The sequence below is a fragment of the Schistocerca gregaria genome, chromosome 8 (assembly GCF_023897955.1).
Source record: "Schistocerca gregaria isolate iqSchGreg1 chromosome 8, iqSchGreg1.2, whole genome shotgun sequence".
Lineage (NCBI taxonomy): Eukaryota > Metazoa > Arthropoda > Insecta > Orthoptera > Acrididae > Schistocerca > Schistocerca gregaria.
Window position 1 is genome coordinate 156,352,725 of NC_064927.1, and position 22,463 is coordinate 156,375,187.

The following is a 22,463-nucleotide window of genomic DNA, read 5'->3' on the forward strand; positions in this document are numbered from 1 at the left end:
TTGTTACAAGGCCAGATCAGTCAATCATCCAGACTGTTGTCCCTGCAACTACTGAAAAGGCTACTGCCCCTCTTCAGGAACCAAACGTTTGTGTGGCCTATCAACAGATACCCCTCCGTTGTGGTTGCACCTACGGTACGGCCATCTGTATCGCTGAGGCACGCAAGCCTCCCCACCAACGGCAAGGTCCATGGTTCATGGGGGGAGGACAACAATATTATTCAAGAAATAAGAGGAAAAATTAAAATCCCCAAATGCCCCCATGTAGAAGAACTGCGGTAAGTATGGAAGTAGTTAAAGCCATAAAAGCGATAAGTTCACAGGAAAAAATTAGATACATACCGGAATTCTACCTTCTTTTTACCTGTCACCGAGCAAGGTTGCGCAGTGGTTAGCACACTGGACTCGCATTCGAGAGGACTACGGTTCAATTCCGTCTCCGGCCATCCTAATTTAGGTTTTCCGTGATTTCCCTAAATCGCTTCAGGCAAATGCCGGGATGGTTCCTTTGAAAGGGCACGGCCGATTTCCTTCCCCATCCTTCCATCACCCGAGCTTGCGCTCCGTCTCTAATGACCACGTTGTCGACGGGACGTTAAACACTAATCTCCTCCTTCTCCTCCTCCTCCTCCTCCTTTGTAGCTGTCAGATTACTGGCTGGAGGATGAAATAGCTGATTTAGATGTGCATTTAAATTATAAGATAAAAATTAAGTTGCATGTAATTAAAACTACACCAAAGAAAGAAAGAAAGAAAGAATTGCTTTCTCCATGTAAATGTACATGCAAAAATTAACAAAGGTATTTTACTATCATATATGCTTGTCTTACGCGCTAACCTACCAAAAATCCTAAGACACTTCCTATTTACTATGATCCATGTGCATGTATTTCGGATGGGGAAAGCGGATAGTCTGGTGACCATGAAAAGTAACCAAGACTATGTAGCCAAGAGTATAGTAACTCCCTTCTCCTACTATATGAAAATACTTGCAATCTATTCTCGAATCTGATTCGATGTAAGATTTAAATGTCAATTTCCTAGAACTGACGATGTTATACACATGTAAACGATAATCGCAAATGTGAATGTGCAGAGTGTAAAGTTACTATATTCAGTGTTCCAATGTTAGTAAAGGTCCGGTGGTAAGGGAGCTATGGATATCACCTGGAAAATAGCTATTTCAACACATCGATGGCGGTAAGGGGGAGGGAAGATTTTACGTCGAAAATTATGTCCAGTTGGAATTTCCAGAGCCAGAGCCATCAGGAGGGGGTACTTCCTGTACTTCGCTCATTGTCAGAAGTCACAAGACTGATACTATGATCGAAATATTTAATTGTAACTACACTGATAAATATGTGGCTGGTTTCCTAGGATGACTCTGCCCTCCGACCGCGTATTTGGTGAAGGTAGTCTGTGACCGGAACGAACTGACTTTTCATGCTTAAGTTGCCGAGCCGTCCGTTATCCTCACGAACCAGTCATGCGGAGTACAACCGTGCTGCCCTCTAAGCGGGTGAATAGTAAACATATATTCAGTATATTGGGTTGCCTTCGTGGTCATGAGTGTTGCGAGTATTCTTTGATTTTTATGGAGGTATATGAAAGCTTCAATATCGATCACTTACTACAAGTGTTGGTTCTGGAGGTACTGATAACATCAGAATTCCTTCCGCTCCTATCAGCCACGGACGCTTTCGACGGTTGGGCGGTCCTCTACGGCGGGCCTGGCGCAATCGTTGAGACGCGCGTGCACGGCGGCAACCAGCCCTGGGCCACTCTCTGGCCTGGGGCACTGCATGTGGACATCGGAATATGAGTGCGCGGGATGTGACAACAACCCCGATTGATCAGTCTATTGTTCCTGATTGTGATACTGCAAGCAAACGCACCAATCCAATCCCTCTGCAGATTGCGTAAGAACGTAGCATGCGATTGAGCTGAAATTTGAAATTTTCAGCTACCTACAACTAAGTGGACTTCCTACCGTATTGCATAATTCTTCCAGTATCCACCAATAGGAGGCAAGAGAATAATATCCGAAAAGGGTTTGTAAACCGCGCAGTTGCGTGATTGAATCCCACCAAATAACCCCGTCCTAGTATCCACCAATAGAATGCAAGGAACAATTGTCCGCACACAAAGGGTACCGATTAAATTAATCAGTCGGTCAATCTGCTAGAGTGAGGGAATATTTCGAAGACATCAACAGCTGCGGGATTACCATGTATTCACTACTTTGTTCAGGACAAAGGAGGGATCAGTATGGAACACGACAGACGCTACCCACTTCTCGAATGTCTTTGTTCCATCCACTAGCAGTTACCATAACAGTGGAAGTGTGAGAACAAAGGGAAACATCGACTACCAGCGCCACGTATGGTATGCATGAGTGGCGATGGGGACAGGGAAGGAGGATGAAAGGGAGAAGGGTGAGCAGGACATCTTGGTCTGTGTATTTGCACGAGTTGTTTGCAGAGAATTAGCGTGGTCCCGCAGCTGCGGCGGTCCCTGACGAACGACGACTGCCCTACTACTTGTCTATTATCTTACCAGGCCAACACCTGTGAAAGTTTCCAAGTAAAATAGCTACACATGTAATGGAAGGCAAGGTATCAGAAAAAAGATATCATCACACTATTATTTAAATCAAATGCTACACTAATTATTAAAATTAAAACAGCATTATTTTAGTTTATTGTATTTTAACTTTCCTTTTTATTTTCAAGCAGAATGAAACAGAAGTACGCCAAGAGGCTTTCTGTTATGCTGTCTGCCAAATCCATCAGAACACATCTCCTAGCGATTGCTTATAGCATTGTGGCGGATAGTAGTATAGAGATATATGGAGTCATGGGATTAATTCTGGTGCACAAATGACTGTGGTAAACCTTGTGTAGCGCTTTGTAATTAATATAATAAGATAAAGCTCTCATCAACACGACGGTTGCGTTGAACACAACAGCGCTTTACTAGTTGTGCTCCTGTTGGATGTAGTAAGCCGTTGCCTTTCTCTGACCTTTGAGCTGACTCACCCAGCCAATAATTTATTTATTCTTACCAGATTAGGGCCTCAACGCCCTCTCTTACATCGTACCAGGGTTTTACACATACAGTACCTTTTTTACGTCATGGCTACCTAAGAAACATCATCTGTAATAAATAACATTGAAATGGTTTGAGTGTTAATCGCGACAATGTGCGTAAATAATACTGACCATGTGCTAATAAAGTTAATACTGGCAGTTCTTGTACTACTGTTGCTGCTGTCACTAACATTGGTGATAATAATAATAGCTATAATGATATTGGCAGATATAAAAAGAATTTATAGGTGTATAAAACAGATTTTCTGATATAGTGAGTTCTAGGGAAAGGGAATTTAAGGAGATTGTTCTAACTAAAAGTACTGGGAAAAGAAGAACATCTTGTTGGAAAGGTGGATGTACAAGGGCAACGAGTGTGTCCAGGGAGAATGGTAATCATTATTGCTGCTTGAGTGGATATGGCATTACTGTTTTCTAAAGCTGGGGATAATGTTCTATTGAGAAGCATTTCGCGAAAATGGCTGAACGATGGAGTAGGACAGAAAGGATTTTGCTCTGATGGGAACGGATGTTTCTGCCATGTTGTTCAGACAAGAGCGGTAAGCTTGAGGACAGGTATCAGGGACAGTGTTCGTTTGTAAGACAAATGTTCAAATGCGTGTGAAATCTTATGGGACTTAACTGCTAAGGTCATCAGTCCCTAAGTTTACACACTACTTTACTTAAATTATCGTAAGGACAAACACACACACCCATGCCCGAGGGAGGACTCGAACCTCCGACGGGACCAGCCGCACGGTCCACGACTGCAGCGCCTGAGACCGCTCGGCTAATTCCGCGCGGCGTTCGTAAGACAAAGACAGAGGGTATGGAAATCGCTGCGCTTGTCTGCTCAGCTGTACATATGATGGGGAAATGCGATCAAAGGATCACAGATATATCGAACACAAGCATTCATTACCAGTTCTGGGCGCCAAGAGGTTTTCCTGAGAAAGGCCTTGTAGGATAAATATCGCTCTAATCAAGAATTGGAAGTATGAAACTTCCTGGCAGATTAAAACTGTGTGCCCGACCGAGACTCGAACTCGGGACCTTTGCCTTTCGCGGGCAAGTGCTCTACCAACTGAGCTACCGAAGCACGACTCACGCCCGGTACTCACAGCTTTACTTCTGCCAGTATCCGTCTCCTACCTTCCAAACTTTACAGAAGCTCTTCTGCGAACCTTGCAGAACTAGCACTCCTGAAAGAAAGGATATTGCGGAGACATGGCTTAGCCACAGCCTGGGGGATGTTTCCAGAATGAGATTTTCACTCTGCAGCGGAGTGTGCGCTGATATGAAACTTCCTGGCAGATTAAAACTGTGTGCCCGACCGAGACTCGAACTCGGGACCTTTGCCTGAAAATCTCATTCTGGAAACATCCCCCAGGCTGTGGCTAAGCCATGTCTCCGCAATATCCTTTCTTTCAGGAGTGCTAGTTCTGCAAGGTTCGCAGAAGAGCTTCTGTAAAGTTTGGAAGGTAGGAGACGGATACTGGCAGAAGTAAAGCTGTGAGTACCGGGCGTGAGTCGTGCTTCGGTAGCTCAGTTGGTAGAGCACTTGCCCGCGAAAGGCAAAGGTCCCGAGTTCGAGTCTCGGTCGGGCACACAGTTTTAATCTGCCAGGAAGTTTCATATCAGCGCACACTCCGCTGCAGAGTGAAAATCTCATTCTGGGAATTGGAAGTATAGCCTAAGTGTTTTTGTAAGTTTCTTTTTCAGATCGAGAGGGAGAGATTTTTATATTTTTGTAGGGCACTGAGAGATGCTGATGTCTTCTTGCACATTGCAGTTAAGTGCTCAGTCTAATTTCGATTTTCATCTGTTATTACTCCTAGGCTCTTCGTCGACGGAGAAAAGTTGGTACTTGTCCCATTAAGTGTTAAAGATTGTAGGGATTCCCGGTATTTCGGGATTTTTTAGGCTAGAATGACGAACCACTACCTCTTGTGTTTTGGGCACGTTGAGTTTTAACCCTAAATTCTGTCCCTATTTTGACAGTGCACACGGGCCAGTACTGAGATTCTAGAGAACAGTCTTAAGGTTCGTAGGTTTTCCACTTAGATACAACTGGAAATCCATGTACATGTACAGTTACAGGGGGAGGTACAGTTTAATATGGATTCCGAACCACGGGGCAACTCGGTATTTTTTTTCACATCAACCAACATTGCCAGAGGTGACAAATTAACAAAATAGGAAAACATGAAGAGTGTTTTCCAGGGGGATTTGTGCACCAGAATGCATCCTACACTCCACACAACGACCCACGTAACGCTATGAATAATCACTGTGTGTCAACTGATAAGTCGCTAGGCGACTGAAAGCCGGTAATATTAAATAAAAATTGTACCATCAGGAAACGCGACCGCTTGCAGTTATTTCTAAAAATCTTCGTCATACGCGCAGTGGTCCATATTCATAATATATAAAAGTTTTACAGTTAAGGAAACGTATTTATTTTCAGCTTTAAATGACAGTTGGATTACTTCAGTTTTGCAGTACAGAAATAACAATGAAGCCAGGCCGAGAAAGAAAATTGGTGAGCGAAAAGATAAGCTGAATGGGTGGGAGGAGGCCAACAATGGATAACGCACTGGTGTGCTGAACAGGGGATTTTCAGTTCCAGTTCTACAAAGGGGTACACATTTTAACAGAAATTACTTGGAAAGTACACATACGTGCTGGAGTCCACATAAAAAATCGGGCTAGTAGCTGAAAATCTAGAAAAAACCTGTGATCATAGTTCTCGAAACCCTCTCCCGTACCTCGAAATTCTCTCTCTTCCTCCACACTGTTTATAAATTGGAGGCACCAACGATAGCAGTCGATTTTAGGCTCTTTCTGCGCACCTACATCACGCATTCTCCGAAAGCGAAGGGCCGTTGAGAAGTGTCCTGAGCGCTCTGATGGAACGCCACGGTTAGTGCGACCATTAATCGTGATCGCAGCGAGTTATTTAGTGAATTTTTATTCCCTTTGCTGCGAGTTGTCAAGGGCGATGATGGTGGTAAGCTGTAATTTCTAAATAAATAAGCGAAAGACATAATCTGCAGGATACAAGCTTTCTTCGAGCGCAAAGCACGTGTAAACGTTTACCAGAGCGCTTTCACGCGGGAGGCCGGGCATCTGGATATAGTTAGCCGCTACTGGTCCCACTCACTGCAGCCTGTCTTCGCCTCTCAGAACCGAAATCTCGTCCACTGCAGCTGTCACGCCGTATCTAAAAAGAACTGTTGCCTTTCGGTGTGTTGTTTCTAGAACCAGACAGTAACACAATGTTTCCTGTAAAGGAAGTAGTAGACCTTGCTGCTGCAATTGTTATGAAGAAAGGCGGCGTAAAGAAAAGAATGCTTTGCTCCCACTCAATGATTAACTATCGATTAAGCTTAGGAGCTTTTCTTTGCCTCCACGCGACACTGCGGGCATATTCAAAGAAATTGCTATCGCATGTAATTAACTTCATTAGATGAACTGTATGCCACATCAAAATCGTTCTATCGGTTGGCGGATATCAACATGAAGAAGCATATTAACAGTGGAAGAGAGACTGTCTGTTACTCTGGGGTCGATGCAAAACGAACTTCTTTGTTGCAGAAACATGGAACATCTTATTAAAATTTTAACAACTTGTCATAGATACAAATATCTATCAACATAATAAACTCTAATGTCATTGTACAAAAGAAGTATCGTATGTATTAACCAAGCAAGGAGTTTTTTCAAAGACTTAAAATTGACGAATTATCAGATTGATTTTCGATTTCTGGAGTGGGCTGGGACGAATGTTGTGTGAACCGCTGTTTACTACAACTAGGGATGAGTGTGGGGGAGTTGGGTGAATCGTTTCAAAGGCATTTGTGGCAAACGTTTGTGGATGGGTAACAAGCAACTGAACAAACATCACGCTGCTGTAAACTTTGCATAACCTGGCTGATTCATAATCGTAGAAGTCTAAAGTTTATATTTAGCAGCCACTTGAACTATTTCACGTATTACCTGAAGCGTTCTGTATTACGGAATAGCTGCACAGTCTTTTCGCAAAGAGAATAAAAAAGTATCCTCATTAGATGATGCGTCAGCGTAAAACACTACACGATTTGTCTATGTATTGATTTTGGACCTAGCTTTGTAATTCTTGTTTCTGAAGGGATCCATTCTCCCTCACTAATACTATCTTGCAATTCATCACTGTACCCTTTAGCTTCTTCGTTTCCAATCGTGTCTCCTTCACATAAGTTATAGTATGTTATTGAAAGAATCATGTATATGACAGCATTAAAGAAAATAATTTGAATGTGTTCAGTGAGATAGTCTAACATATGTGATATTAGTTCTATCTTCCTACAATTGCACAAGGACTTCTGTGAGTGTTTTAGGAATTTGGTGTTGAACGTACGGCTTGCTAGGTTGGAAGATACCATCTCATGCAGGGTTCAGAAGAGCGCAGCAGTAGGGACAGCGATGTAATCAGACAATGATCTCAATGTTGAGTCCACCTAAAGCGTAACTACACATTAGCAAAAATGAAAATCTTAGATTTTCGTTATTAAGGTTTTACTCTAAGCTTGACTTCATAATTATAATACGTACAGGATGGAAAAATATTGATATGGCGTGTTCAGAACTGTGAAGCGAAACTCCTAATTATTCTAAGGTTCTTTGACAGTAAGATCTTGGGCGACCATGTCTGGGAGTCGATAACATACAAACAAATTGAATACAATTGTAGTCAGATATATCAGCTAAGCTAAAAATGCACAATTAAAATAACCAATTAATGGATGGGGGGTGGTAAAGTGCAAGCAGAAAGAAGTACACAATAAAAACACTTTAATAACTTCAGGGCCTAATGACTCTACAGTCGCTGATCAATTCTTTTTGTTAAATCAGATATCTCGCATTTAAGCCCAACAATTGTGAATACGTTCAGCTACAGGCCAAAGTTGAATTTACACGCAAAGAGTGTTTCTCCAGACGTTTATCTGTCATCTCCAGCCGTGTTCCTGAAGAAAGGGTTTCCGAAGGGGCGTCGTTAAAAGCAGGGACCAGGGCGGGTTTGGCCGGCAGTCTACGCAGTGGCTGTGGCGTCTCATTGGGTCCGTTAGTGTCCTACTGTCTGGGTTTCAGCCGAACGCAGGATAGGCGTTCCGTCGTAAAATACACCTTCCCTCGGAACTGCAGCTCATAGCTTGGGTCAGGGAAATTACTTGCATGCAATTACGAAAGTCCACATCATGTTTGGCCGAGCGGTTCTAGGCGCTTCAGTCTACGGTGGCAGGTTCGAATCCTGCATCGGGCATGGATGTGTGTGATGTCCTTATGTTGGTTAGATTTAAGTAGTTCTAAGTTCTAGGGGACTGATGGCCTCAGAAGTTAAGTCCCATAGTGCTCAGAGCCATTTGAACCATTTGAACACTATGTTTAAAGCCATACGCAGACTGTCCTGCATATCCGCAATTATCTCTTCCTTTTTTCATTTCGAGCTTATATTCTTCCTTTATGGCAGTTGTCTTCATATATTGCAATTTTCTTTCTTTACTTCGATGACGTCCATTTCCATTTTCCTCTTCCCTGCGCAAAACGATTACCTATACTTAAAGGTGTAATTTATGTAATGAGAAATTTTTTGCACCACATCATGTCGCAAGGCGGCCCAGTTTTCAGCCGTTCTCCACACCCCCTTCCACTAGCCACTGGCAGCCAGTAATATCCATTCTCCTTCACAGTGGCTAGCAGTGAGAATCTAGTTCCTACATGCTGCACTGTTGCCGCACTATGCAGCAACTAAATTATTCATTCAAATATCAGTTTTATTTGTATTTTTTTCTTGTAGCAATATAGATGTGAATGTGTATCTGTAAATGTTTAAGTTCGATTAACAAAAAGCCAGGTGACCACAAAAAATGTGAAGTGCTTCAGAAACAGGCGAGGTGGATTATTCACCACATTTATAACGTTTTCAAAGGTGAATTTGGAAGCAGGTCTCCTACAGTTGACATTTAAAGACAAGAGCGCACTCCAGAACCATGTGGTGTCGGCAATAGAACTGCAAAGATAATTGTAAACGAAGTTGTCAGATCTGTAGGAACAATAGGAAAAGTTGGTTTCGTGTCGCCTGGAAAGCATCGAAAACGCATCCTGCCTTCTTGTAACACAAATGGAATGGTTTTAACAATAGTGTTTTAAAGTTCTCCGTGTGAATGATGAAGGCCAACATCACAAAAATGTGTTACAGTTACGCAGGAGAAAATTAGTTTCCATGGTATGCGTTTCAGCAATGTAAAGAATTTTAAAAGACGTTGGTTCCTGATATGTTAACAAGTGAGTTTTTAGTTGAAAGAAGTGACATAGGTGCAGCAGTAACTACATCACATATAAAGATTCACGATACAAGAAAAGTAGGTAGTTCAATAGTATTACCTCAATGAAACATGGGTCAATTAAAATTATTCCAGGAAGATCTGCTGGAAAATAAGTGATGGTACTGGTGGTTTTAAAGTCTTCATAGGAATAGGTTCTTGGATAATTATTCTGCATGCTGATTCTTCTTCTGGTTTTGTTTCTGAGAGTAAACATGCATTTAAGTCAAAGAAAGACAGCAGTTACTACCATTCGGAAATGAACGTTGTCAGTTTCGTGACGTGATTCACAATTCTTGACACACCTTGCTTCGAAATCAGTCATTGTCAGTTATAATTCAACTGTTAGAGGGAAAACACCCTGTTTAAACACCAGAAAAGCAGATATTTTACCCTGGCTCAAAAATAAAAATATTAAGCACAGTATAAACCAGACTCGTGCCGATCTCCTGCAGATCGTTAATTTATACAAGTCACATGACAGAATGTACGAACTTGAATTCCTGGCACTTGAATGGGTCACAGTTTTTCGTTTATCCACGTGTCACTGTCAGTGTAGCCCTGTTGAATTAATTTGGACAAAGGATAAACCTATGTGGAGACATAGACAAACAAAAAAAAAGCTTTCAAAATAACATTCACTGAATTACTTTTGCATGAGGCAATAAGCAACATCCCACCTGTGGCGTGGGCACAGTCTGTGCGGCATGCTGAAAAGTTTCAGAAAGAATAATTTGACAGGGAAGCGATGATGGATATAAGCCTTGAACCTGTCAGCATAGCCGGCCGCGGTGGTCTCGCGGTTCTAGGCGCGCAGTCCGGAACCGTGCGACTGCTACGGTCGCAGGTTCGAATCCTGCCTCGGGCTTGGATGTGTGTGATGTCCTTAGGTTAGTTAGGTGTAAGTAGTTCTAAGTTCTAGGGGACTAATGACCACAGCAGTTGAGTCCCATAGTGCTCAGAGCCGTTTGAACTAATTGAACATGTCAGCATAAATTTACTATCAGATTGTTTGGAAACGGATTCATATAGAAGTGATGGTGGTATTGCAATGTAGACTTTGGAACATGACAATAATGTTTCTTAGTTTTAAAAGCTCGTGGTCTAAAAAATGTGGGTCAACATATCAGTTGCGTACATAGAGAGAACTTACTGGTCTTTTTGGTTAGGACTTTGAATCTTTTGAATTGATGATGATGATGATGATGATGATGATGATGATGATGTCCCATACTCCGAAGAGCGTAGGGGACGACACGGGAGACCAGCACGGCAGGCTAGGCAAGGTCCTAGCGGAGGTGGTTTGCCATTGCCTTCCTCCGACCGTAATGGAGATGAATGATAATGATGATGATGACAACAACAACACCCAGTCATCTCGAGGCAGAAAAATCCCTACATCTACATTTATACTCCGCAAGCCACCCAACGGTGTGTGGCGGAGGGCACTTTACGTGCCACTGACATTACCTCCCTTTCCTGTTCCAGTCGCGTATGCTTCGCGGGAAGACCAACTGCAGGAAAGCCTCCGTGCGCGCTCGAATCTCTCTAATTTTACATTCGTGATCTCCTCGGGAGGTATAAGTAGGGGGCAAAAATATATTCGATTCCTCATCCAGAAACGCACCCTCTCGAAACCTGGACAGCAAGCTACACCGTGATGCAGAGCGCCTCTCTTGCAGAGTCTGCCACTTGAGTTTGCTAAACATTCCGTAACACTATCACGCTTACCAAATAACCCTGTGGCGAAATGCGCCGCTCTTCTTTGGATCTTATCAATCTCCTCCGTCAACCTGACCTGGTAACGATCCCACACTGATGAGTAATACTTAAGTATAGATCGAACGAGTGTTTTGTAAGCCACCTCCTTTGTTGATGGGTTACATTTTCTAAAGACTCTCCCAATGAATCTCAACCTGGTACCCGCCTTTCCAACAATTAACTTCATATGATCATTCCACTTCAAATCGTTCCGCACGCATACTCCCAGATATTTTACAGAAGTAACTGCTACCAGTGTTTCTTCCGATATCAAATAATCATACAATAAAGAATCCTTCTTTCTATGTATTCGCAATACATTTGTCTATGTTAAGGGTCAGTTGCCACTTCCTGCACCAAGTACCAACCCCTTTCAGATCTTCCTGCATTTCGCTGCAATTTTCTAATGCTGCAACTTCTCTGTATACTACAGCATCATCCGCGGAAAGCCGCATCCTTGATGCCGCTAGGAGTCGAAATCGGGACCCCGTGCGCGAAACAGTCTATAATGTTCAACATATTGCCCAAGGAAAGTTATGCTTCTGCCACCATGTTGTATTATCTAATAACAGGCGAAAATACAGCAGGATAAAATCGTCAGAAGTCTTATATTTCCACATGTGAACCCCTGTCATTTTCCAGCCATGAACTGGATAAGGTCCTAAAATATTTCAGAAATTTGGTTAATAATTGTTTATTATGTCACATTAATTCCAACTATTCTCGGAAAGACTGTTAGTTATTACAGTCAATATTGTAAGTAACGTTTATTTCGTCCACTTAAAAATGAAGCTATCTACTCCGTATCAACTAAGGATTAGTTATTAGTGCAGCGCCCTTCTTTCTGTGACCGCCTGCCTCTAACAAGATAACCTCCTCAGCCACACTGCCACAAAACGGACTGGGGCAGTCGTCACTATCTACGTTTTGCTTACGTGACGATCTTCTTTAGCAGTCGATAACCTCCCAACCACTGCTGTCTAAATCAGTCTCATTGTCACAGGCTGGATGAGTAATGGCGGGAATCGTGGTTCTAGTTTCCAGAAGCTCGCTGAACTTTACTCTGAGCTTACAAAACGCTGGGTGAGAAGTGAGACATCGCAGAGTGATTCACAAGGCTTACCGAACTGGGGACCGGGGAGACAAGGTGCATCAACTTTTGCCGCCGGCTCTATACACGTCTGCGGGCTCCCACAAGCTGCGCCGAGTGGTCGTCCGTCGTCGTGGCTTGCCACTGCAAAGAACGGCCGTTCAATGTTTATCTATTTGTTGGGTAACAAAAAAATGGTTCAAATGGCTCTGAGCACTTTGGGACATCAGTCCAAAAAGAACTTACAACTACTTAAACCTAACTGACTTAAGAACATCACACACACCCATGCCCGAGGCAGGATTCGAACCTGCGACCGTAGCGTGTTGGGTAACAAACTAAGACCAAACACTTTCCAAATTACTGATACAAAGGAGAAATGAAAAAAAGAAAAAGTTGCAAATCACATATTTAACAAAAAATTGATGAAAATCACTAATTCCAAGGAATAGCTTTGACACACAATTTCACTTTCAAAGATCTACTCATAACAACATTCGAAATATCTCTGGCGCAATAGAGACCAAAATCATATGAGAACAACCAGGATTTATGTCTGGTAAGTAATATTGGGGACAAATACTCAACCTCACCCAACACACATAAGACGGCTTCAAACGGAAGAGGTAAATGGAGTAAATAGTATAGACCTCTTAGGTGCCTATGATGCTGTCAACCACCAACGGTTGCTCCTTAATAAAAAACTTTCGACTGATAACAGCAGTGGAATGTCTCCTTCAAAATAAACGTTATTTTATGTGACGGTAGAGGAGGCACAGCCGTTGGAGCAGCAAAAGGAATGGCCTATCCCAAGGCAGTGTCCTGTCACCAATTTGATGTAACATCTATAGAAATGAGCAGTCTGTGAACGGCGAGATGAGGCTGTTTATGTATGCCGATGGTACTGCCGTGGCCGCACAAGGAAAAACGCTTGAGGGAGTGGAAGGTTGACTCATGCGGACTCCCGGAGACTTTGCTGTCAACTACAATTTCTTCAAGCCAAATCCCTGTAATACCATGGGGTTCGTCGAAATATTTGGGTACCAACCCAGGACTCTAATATTTAAAAATTATTGTCAAAACGTCAAGGAAAGTACGTACGAAATAATATCATCCGATAACTCACCAGCATGAAGTGAGAAGATCAATCTCAAATTCTGAGAACATCGGCTCACGCACAATGTTACTGCGTAGCAGGGTATGCAGTGCCTGTCTGGTACAACTCTGCACACACACAATACGTCAACCCGGTGATTAATTGAACAGTGTGATTTGTCTAATCACCTGAAATACAACGAGAAAATTTATGGCAAGTCTGTATTAATTAGACGATGATAAAGCCTGAAGAACAACTGGCAGCTGAGAATCGTCTGCTGTTTTCGACCTGACGGGCGCTTAACCGCTTAATAATAGCAATACCAAACGAGAAAATGGGGACGTAAAGTGTGGGGCAACGCAAGACCATCAATATATAATGATATGCCCAAAAATAGGCAAATGTTGCACAGTGGCAGACCTTATCATAGCAAATGGCATAGCCATCAATATGGCTGATTGTTGGAAACATGCAGTACAGTTGGTGACCCATACACGTAACGACAAAAAGTAAACATTCGATATACAAAACTCGGAATTTCCTTCATTAATTATCAGTTAGCAAAGTCCTCTGCTCGCTTACCAAATACTAGAAGGATCCTACGGCATGAATAGAGCGTTAACACGACAATACCACCATGCAGTAAACTAAGGTAAATAAGTAAAGAATTGATTATTGTTGAGCTATTGACAGTGTGCTCTAGTATTCAAGACTACATTATCTAAGCCATTACCGGTTCTACCAGCTTCAACTATCCATGGTGAGTTCATTTACGGAATAGTGTTTAATAACTCCGCAATTTGTATTACAAAAAATATCTTAAGTATCCAAAAATGTGTCTACACAACTTATTTAATTTTTCATGAGCGGAACGGCAGCAACTTGGCAGCAGAGCGTCTTCGGAGATGTAAGAGCTCAAAACAAAACCCAACCACACAATTCCGTCTCCTAGTCGGCGACTATCCATTGCTTCACCGGTCTTTAGGTTTTAACAATAAAAATAACAGAGTTACGAATTTGTAATTTTGAAAAGTTCAGTTTCGTACATACTTTTCACATGTTAACATCCACATACAGAGGCGACAAAAGCCATGGGATGTCTTCTGTTATGATATCGGTCCTCCTTTTCTCAGTGCAGTGTACCAACTCGACGTGGCATGGACTCAACAAGTGTTGGAAATCTCCTGAAGAAATATTGAGCGATGCTGCCTCTACAGGCCTCCACAATTGCGAAAGTGTTGCCGGTGTAGGATTTTGTGCAGGAACTGACCTCTCCATTACGTCCAATAAATGTTAGATCGGATTCACGTCAGGCGATCTGCGCGGCCAAGCCACTCGCTCGAATCGCCCAGCCAGTTCTTCAAACCAGCCGCGAACAATGATAGCCTGCTTACATGACACGTTCTCATTCATAAAAATTCTATCGTTGTTTGGGCTGCCGAGCACAACCATTTCCAGCCAATGATTGGTTCAGTTGGAGCAGACGACCCAGTCCCTTCCAATTAGCACAGCCCACACTATTATGAAGCCATCATCTGCTTGGACAGTGCCTTGTTCACAACTTGGGTCTATGGCTTCGTGGGATCTGCACCGCACTCGAACCCTACCATCAGCTCTTACCAACAGAAATCAGGACTGATCTGACCAGGCGATGGCTTTCCAGTCGTCTAGCGTCCAACCAATACATTCACGAGCCACGAGAGACGCTGCAGACGATGTCGTGCTGTTAGCAAAGGCACTCGCGTCGGTCGTCTGCTGCCACAGCCCATTAACCCCAAATTTAGACGCACTGTCCTAACGGGTACTTTCGCCATAATCCCCACGTTGATTTCTGCTGTTAGTTCACGCAGTGTTGGTTGTCTGTCAGCATCGACAACGCTACGCAAACGCCGCTGCTCTCGGTCGTTAAGTGAAGGCCGTCGGCCACTGCATGTCCGTAGTGAGAGTTGCTACCTGGAATTTGGTTACCGAAATCTGTGTATGTGCATATCGCTATCCCACGAATTTTGTCACCTCAGTGTACATTAAGTGTGTATTGTGTGGACGCACAGGGTGCAAGTATTACGTCAATAAAACTGGATGAAAAAGCGTTTATCGAAAAACTAGCAGTTTTGGTACTGCGATTTATAAAGAATTTTGAAAAAGATCCTATCGGATGAATTTCTGCCAAATGGGAATGCAATTCAAGCTTAAATTTGAGTGAAAGAAAATATGCATGCATATCTTTGACGCTAGAATATTCCGCTATCTAGTGCCCAGATATTAAAGAGGTATTTTGCGGAAACGGGATTAAGTTTGTGGCAGTAAACTTTATAGATAAAATGGGGACAGTGATATGCAATAAACGTTAACCAGTTTCTAGGGAAGCGGGCTTACATTTGAATTTTGGCTAAATTGACATTTTGATTATGCGTTTAAGTGCGATAAAAAGATTGTGCTTCCGTCTGACGAGCAAACACGTTTAAACTCTGGGGAATTAATAACTATGCTTTTCACATGCAGCAATTGTCAACGAAAAGTCGGGCTGTTACTTCTCTGGTGAACTGAAATTACGTCTGCGAGTGTGTTAGTTACTTTTGAAGTGAATTTAATGGACACGAATTACTTAATTTCGGTGAAGCAGTGAGCGAGACAGTTAAAGAATAAGGATTTACTAGACCAATTAAATATCGACCAGTAACACATTAAAAGTTCATTGAGACGAGATCACTGCTGGTTGGCATAGCAACGAGAATCAAGGAGAACGAAGAATACTTGATTGCGACAGCTTTTACATTACAAGAGTTATCTGGTACTGAAACTGAATTCAGTTCATACTTTCAGATCTGAAAAAACAGACCCGAAACTGCTACTATACGCAATTACTTCGGATACAACAGGATGTGAAATATCCCGCCTGCTGGGTTACTTCACTTCGAAGTGGCCACCACTGGTTTGCAGCTTAGTGAATACCGCTAACTGAGAACACTGTGTTGTAGCCCCAGTGGCGCAATTGGTTAGCGCACGGTACTTATAAGGCAGTAGCCGTGAGCAATGCCGGGGTTGTGAGTTCGAGCCTCACCTGGGGCATACTTTTATTTCGTAGCAGCTGTCTCTGACAGCATCAGGAGACTAGGTTCAAGATTTATCAGCTATTTGAGTATGATTAATGTGATTCTATTCGCTAGCTACGTCCTCCTCGGAAGTATAGTGGTTAGTATCCCCGCCTGTTACGCGGGAGACCGGGATTCGATTCCCCGCACATACGATTTTTAATTACTGCGCTATCACTCGCCGAACTTAGTGTAGAACGTTTACGGCTACTTGCAACAAGTGTCTCCCACATAGGCTACTGCTTGCAGCACGTCCTCGGTAGTATAGTGGTTAGTATCCCCGGCTGTCACGCGGGAGACCGGCGTTCGATTCCCCGCCGGGGAGACGTGATTTTTATTTCACAAACCTGTTCGAGTGTTGCGCGTGTGGTGTGGAAGAGCATTAACTTTGCGATCAAGGAGTGTACTTGCTGCAAAATCTTAAAAAAATGCTACACTTCAGAATTACGGGGTTTGCTGTTGACGCTGAATCAATGCCCCCCCAGCCAACGCTCTAGGCGTAATAATCGAGTTCGACACTGACGAAAAGAAATAATTCTAGCAGAGCGTTGTATCGATCCACGGACCTTTTTTTGTATCGTATATAAACCCAATCCGAAGATGTAACTCTCCGGCCAGATCGGCCACAAAACACCGCAGACCCGCCCCCACATAGCGCCTAATGCACGACCTCTCACTGTATAGCATAGTTACGTGCAACGTGAATAAGATGACCTCTGTTGTAAAATTAGACGCCCTCGCAGATTTCATGCAACATAAAGCTGTGGACATAGCAATGCTCCAAGAAGTAGCGACGTACGACGTCGAAGAGGTACAGGGATACGAAGCCTTCGTAAACATCGACGCCGAGACACGCACTGGTACGGCTATTCTAATCAGGCACGGTATAGAGACTGGCGATGTGAAGAAAACGGCCGACGGACGTAGAATATCTATAAAAATAGAGGGCACGACATTCATCAACATATACGCGCCGTCAGGCACCGAGAACAAGCGCGCCAGAAGCCATTTCTTTAACGAGGATATCTGCGAGCTCCTTCTGAACAACAACAACAACGTAGTGTTGGGCGGAGATTTCAATTGCGTGACATCAGCAGAAGACCAGATCCCTGTACCAAACACGTGCCTCGAACTACAACAGCTCGTGAGGCGTTTAAAACTAGATGACACCTGGCGTCTATTACAACAGAACTACACCGAATTCACATTCTTTTACAACCGCGGAAGAAGCAGAATCGATAGAATCTACGTCAACAGAGAGATGGCCGAGTCTGTGACACACGTGGAAGTCTGCCCCGTTATCTTTTCCGAAAACTGCGCTTACGAAACGAAACTACGCCTTCCGAGGAGAAAGTTAACAGGAGGCAGAGGCACTTGGAAACTAAACACCTCGCACCTCGAAGACGACAAACTGAAGCAAGAAGTAAGCGAAACAGTAAGGCAATGCAGGCAAAGACGAGGCGAATACAGCTCCACAACCGAGTGGTGGGTTCTTCACACCAAACCCAGGATAAGAAGGGAAATGATTCGCTACAGTGCGGAAAAGGCGTTTTGGAGGAAGAAAACGGCAGACTTCCACGCCCAATGCCTGAGAGACGTGATGCAGGCAACAGGAGAGGACCAACTGCTTCTTCCGCGAGTAAAAGAAATAAAAGCACGTATACTAAACGCTAAGAGGCAACAGATGAGAGGCGTCATCGCACGGAGCCAAACCCACGGAGACATTGAAGACGAACCTGCCACGGCTACAACTTAGGTCCAACGTCCATAAAGTGCATCGCGTATGCTGACGACATGGGCATATTTGTAAAAAGCGAAGACGACATAAACAAAATTCAGCCCATCATGAAAAATTTTGAAAAGGCATCAGGGGCGAAGATAAACCCCAGGAAAACGGCACTGATACCTATAGGAAACGGCACCCTAACGGCAGACAGAGAGTGGTACCAAGTTGTGCAACAACTAAAAACACTTGGCATCACCATCCAACGATGCCCGCTCAAAATGGCAGCGCAAAACTGGCGTGATGTCTTGCACAACGTAAGAGGCATAGTAAGGACACACGCGGACAGAATCCTAACGCTAAGCCAGAAGGAGGAGTTAATAAACGTCACGATCCTGTCGAAAGTGTGGTATACGGCGCAGATACTAAGTGCACCAGCAGAGATAGCCCGTGCGATTTCAGGCGCCGCGTACTATCTACTGTGGAGGCGGCAAATTTTCAAGGTGTCGCAGGCGACATGCTGCTTGCCGAGGGAGGAAGGCGGGCTCGGCTTAACCGACGTCAAGACCAAATGTGCAGCTCTGCTACTCCATCGAGCTCTCAAGATGGAAAGCAAAAACACCGACGGAGTCACAGCAAACCTGCTGAAAACATACAGACCACTGTCTGAGGAAGCACCGGTAGACGCTAGCCACATCCCATACAAACTTCGACACCTCAGGCAAATAATAATAGATAAGAGCTACGCCTACAACACAATCGCAAACCCACAACACAGAACGGCGGGAAAAATATACGGCGCCCTGAGAGGGAAAACGTGCAAGCCAAAAGTGGAGACTAAGATCCCCGACCACGACTGGACACAGGTGTGGAGGAATATCTCCGAACAGGCTCTACCAGTACACGCCAGAGACACGTGGTACAAAATCGTTCACGGGACAGTAGCAACCAACCAAACGCCGTGACCGCCACCGCCACGCCCCCGTCGATCGCCGACGTCGCCCGCCCAAACTCCCACGCCGCCACACGACCAAATGAAGTGCACCAAACAGTGAAGTGAAAGTGCTTAGCGCAAAAAAAAAAGAAAAAAAAAGGTTTCAATCAAAAGAAAAAATTAAACGATAAGTGAAAAGTGCTCCTACAGTTATTCACAGTGTCAAACAATACAGTGCAACACAACGAAAAAGCAAACAAGGTAGGCAAACAACAAAATGCAATAATGTGCCTACCAGTGCCTTAGAATAAAAAAAAGTAAATAATAAAATAAAAATGTGTAAATGTGCCTTCCTCTCTCCCTCTCTCTCTCTCTCTCTCTCTCTCTCTCTCTCTCTCTCTCTGCTTAAGTCACTAGTTATGGTCCTTTTTTCTCTGTGTCAGGTCACCTTTGTCTTTGTCCTAATGAAGTCACTTTATGTTTTGTATAACTATGTCACTTTCAATGCTTCTTTATATTGTGTTTTATTTAGTATAGTTTGTCTAATGGTCGCCTATTTTTTTTTCTCGTGAGACACATGTAAATTAAGCCCAACAATTACCAAAACATAGGATCCTCCTTGAGCCTCGGCTCACCACAAAAATATCAATTTCACTCAACAAAATCAGTGCAAACCTTTGACGCTATATTATACAGGCAGAATAACACTATCCCCCTAAATCCCTATATAGAAAAATAATGTTTTTTTTATTAATAATAATTATTAACTTTTCTTTTTCCTTTGTCATACATATCACCATGACAAACACAAAATATAGCATAGAAATTTCTCTTTTTATAATCCTGTGGACATTATTCAAAAATATGAAGAACTGGAGTAAATAAAAGTGTGTGGTACTAAACAACAGACAATTCAAGGCAAATAGCAAAAGAAAACAATAAAGAAATACAAAATCTCACGTTTGTAACACAACAAGAATTAATAACGATTAGCATGTAAATTGTTAAAAATATGCAATAAAAGTTTATATACGTTTAAAAAAAAGGGGCATACTTTTATTTCGTAGCAGCTGTCTCTGACAGCATCAGGAGGCTAGATTTGAGATTTATCAGCTATTTGAGTAAGATAAATGTGCAGTCTATTCGCTAGCTACGTCTTTCTCGGTAGTATAGTGGTTAGTATCCCCGCCTGACACGCGAGAGACCGGGATTCGATTCCCCGCCGGGAAGGCACATACGATTTTTAATTACTGCACTATCACTCGCCGAACTTAGTGTAGAACGTATACGGCTACTTGCAAGAAGTGTCTACCACATAGGGAAATACCTGCAGCGCATCCTCGGTAGTATAGTGGTTAGTATCCCCGCCTGTCACGCGGGAGACCGGGGTTCGATTCCCCGCCGGGGAGATGCGATTTTTATTTCACAAACCCGCTCGAGTGTTGCGCGTGTGGTGCGGAAGAGCATTATCTTTGTGATCAAGGAGTGTACTTGCTGCAAAATCTTAAGAAACGGCTACATCTTAGGAAGTGGTTCTCGCATTCTTCACACTTCAGAATTACGGGGTTTGCTGTTGACGCTGTATCAATGCCCCCCAGCCGACGGTCTAGGCGTAATAATCGAACTCGAGACAATGAGCAAAAGAAATAATTTTAGCAGAGCGTGGTTTCGATCCACGGACCTCTTTTTTGTAACGTATATAGACTTTTATTTACAAAATAACAATTGTTTTACAAATACAGTTTACATTTTACTTGTAAAGACGAGACAATCCATTCTTTGCTTTTATTTTGCTGTTACTGTACTGTCCAGGTAATTATTTCGTTTGGTGCTTTTTTTAAAAATATTTTTCGAGAGTCTCTCAGTCAGAGTTCGTTATTTGTTTCTTGCACTGTTTATTGTTGCAATTTAACTTTTCTGAGTCTTTGTACACTACATTTGTAAGTGTGGCAGAATGAATTTTGAATAATCATTGCTTGTACGATCTAGTAATTAACAGAGCATAATTAGTAAAAATAATTAGTAAAAAAAGTTATTTTATGGAAATTTTACTTATTACTAGTTATGGTATTATTATTATTATTATTGTTATTATTATTATTATTATTATTATTTTGTAGATATTTTGAGTTGTGGATGTGCTCTATTCATTTTAAAATAATGTTGAGTTATTACTATCTTCTTATTAAATCTTGTGTTGGAAAACAAGGGGGAGGCATTTTACGTTGGCTGTTGGAAACGAGACCTTAGTGGGAGATAAACTAGGCATGAAAACAATTTGACAGAATATTAACTAGTGTATCAGTTTTCAGGTGACAAAAGAAAAGGACATTACTATTTTAGCGAATTATTTAACCTATTTTTTTCGATTGAGCAAAGTGCAGTACACTAGGAAGCAGTATACAGTGCAATTGTAGAGCTAGTTTAATAAAGGTGGTGCGTGAGAGTAACGAAGACTAAAAGGAGGAAACTATTTGTGGTGGAAGGAGAGACATATATATGCATGTGAATCACTAGTTTGTTGTACTGATAGGCCTGTAATAGTTTTGTGGTACTCACAGTTACGCACACCTCTCGATTGCACACGATGGAGGGTAGAAAACAAAAGAAAAAAGCACAAACACGCACAAACACAAAAAGCCACAAAAGACACAATAAGACACTCGGAGCTATGGTTATATTGACACTATATTGGAAAAGTTTTACGTGTTCGATCACTTTTGCTGTCACATTTATTTTTTATATAAAAAAAACACTTTACTACTTTAACACACGTATCACTGTTGGGATGTGGATGGACATCTGCGACTTCGAGAAGGGCGTCAGGGGTTTGTGGCGGTGGGCGGTGGAGGCGGCGGCGGCGGCAAACACGTCACGTGGCGGCAGACAGGGTGTCCCTGAAGGCGGCGGTCAGCGGGATCTCCAGGAAGTTGTGGAAGGTCTCACGGTATGTAGCGCGTTGTTTTGCCTTCTTGTGCTTTTTCCACAAGTCCGTGAGGAACTGCACGCTGTCTGACTGCTTTTTGATAATGAATCCGTGTGCAGTCATGGCGAGTATCCACATCGTGACCGTTCGTTTTGGCCTAGGGAACGGTTTCGCGTCAGGGACGGTGAGAGCCGTGACTTCATTGTTTCTTGGGTCGCTTCTGTTTATGTGGGCTACTATCTTCTTGCTTGTCTTACATATGTTGCTGGTTGCCCTGCATAGGAAATGGTGCTCTACAGTGTCCTTCAAAATACTAAAGCGAATTATTTACAGACGAATAGAAAAACTGGTAGAAGCCGAACTCGGGGAAGATCAGTTTGGATTCCGTAG

The 22,463-nt window shown here is 42.9% G+C and overlaps 2 non-coding genes across 2 annotated transcripts; both read left to right on the top strand.

Annotated features, from left to right (window-relative positions):
- The first annotated feature begins 16,375 nt into the window (after positions 1-16,375).
- Trnai-uau (transfer RNA isoleucine (anticodon UAU)) lies at positions 16,376-16,467 on the top strand. Its single transcript is given in 2 exon segments — positions 16,376-16,413; positions 16,432-16,467. It is a non-coding gene; the product is annotated as a tRNA-Ile (tRNA).
- Positions 16,468-20,484: 4,017 nt separating this feature from the next.
- On the top strand, positions 20,485-20,556 carry Trnad-guc (transfer RNA aspartic acid (anticodon GUC)). The gene has a single exon. It is a non-coding gene; the product is annotated as a tRNA-Asp (tRNA).
- Positions 20,557-22,463: the final 1,907 nt, after the last annotated feature.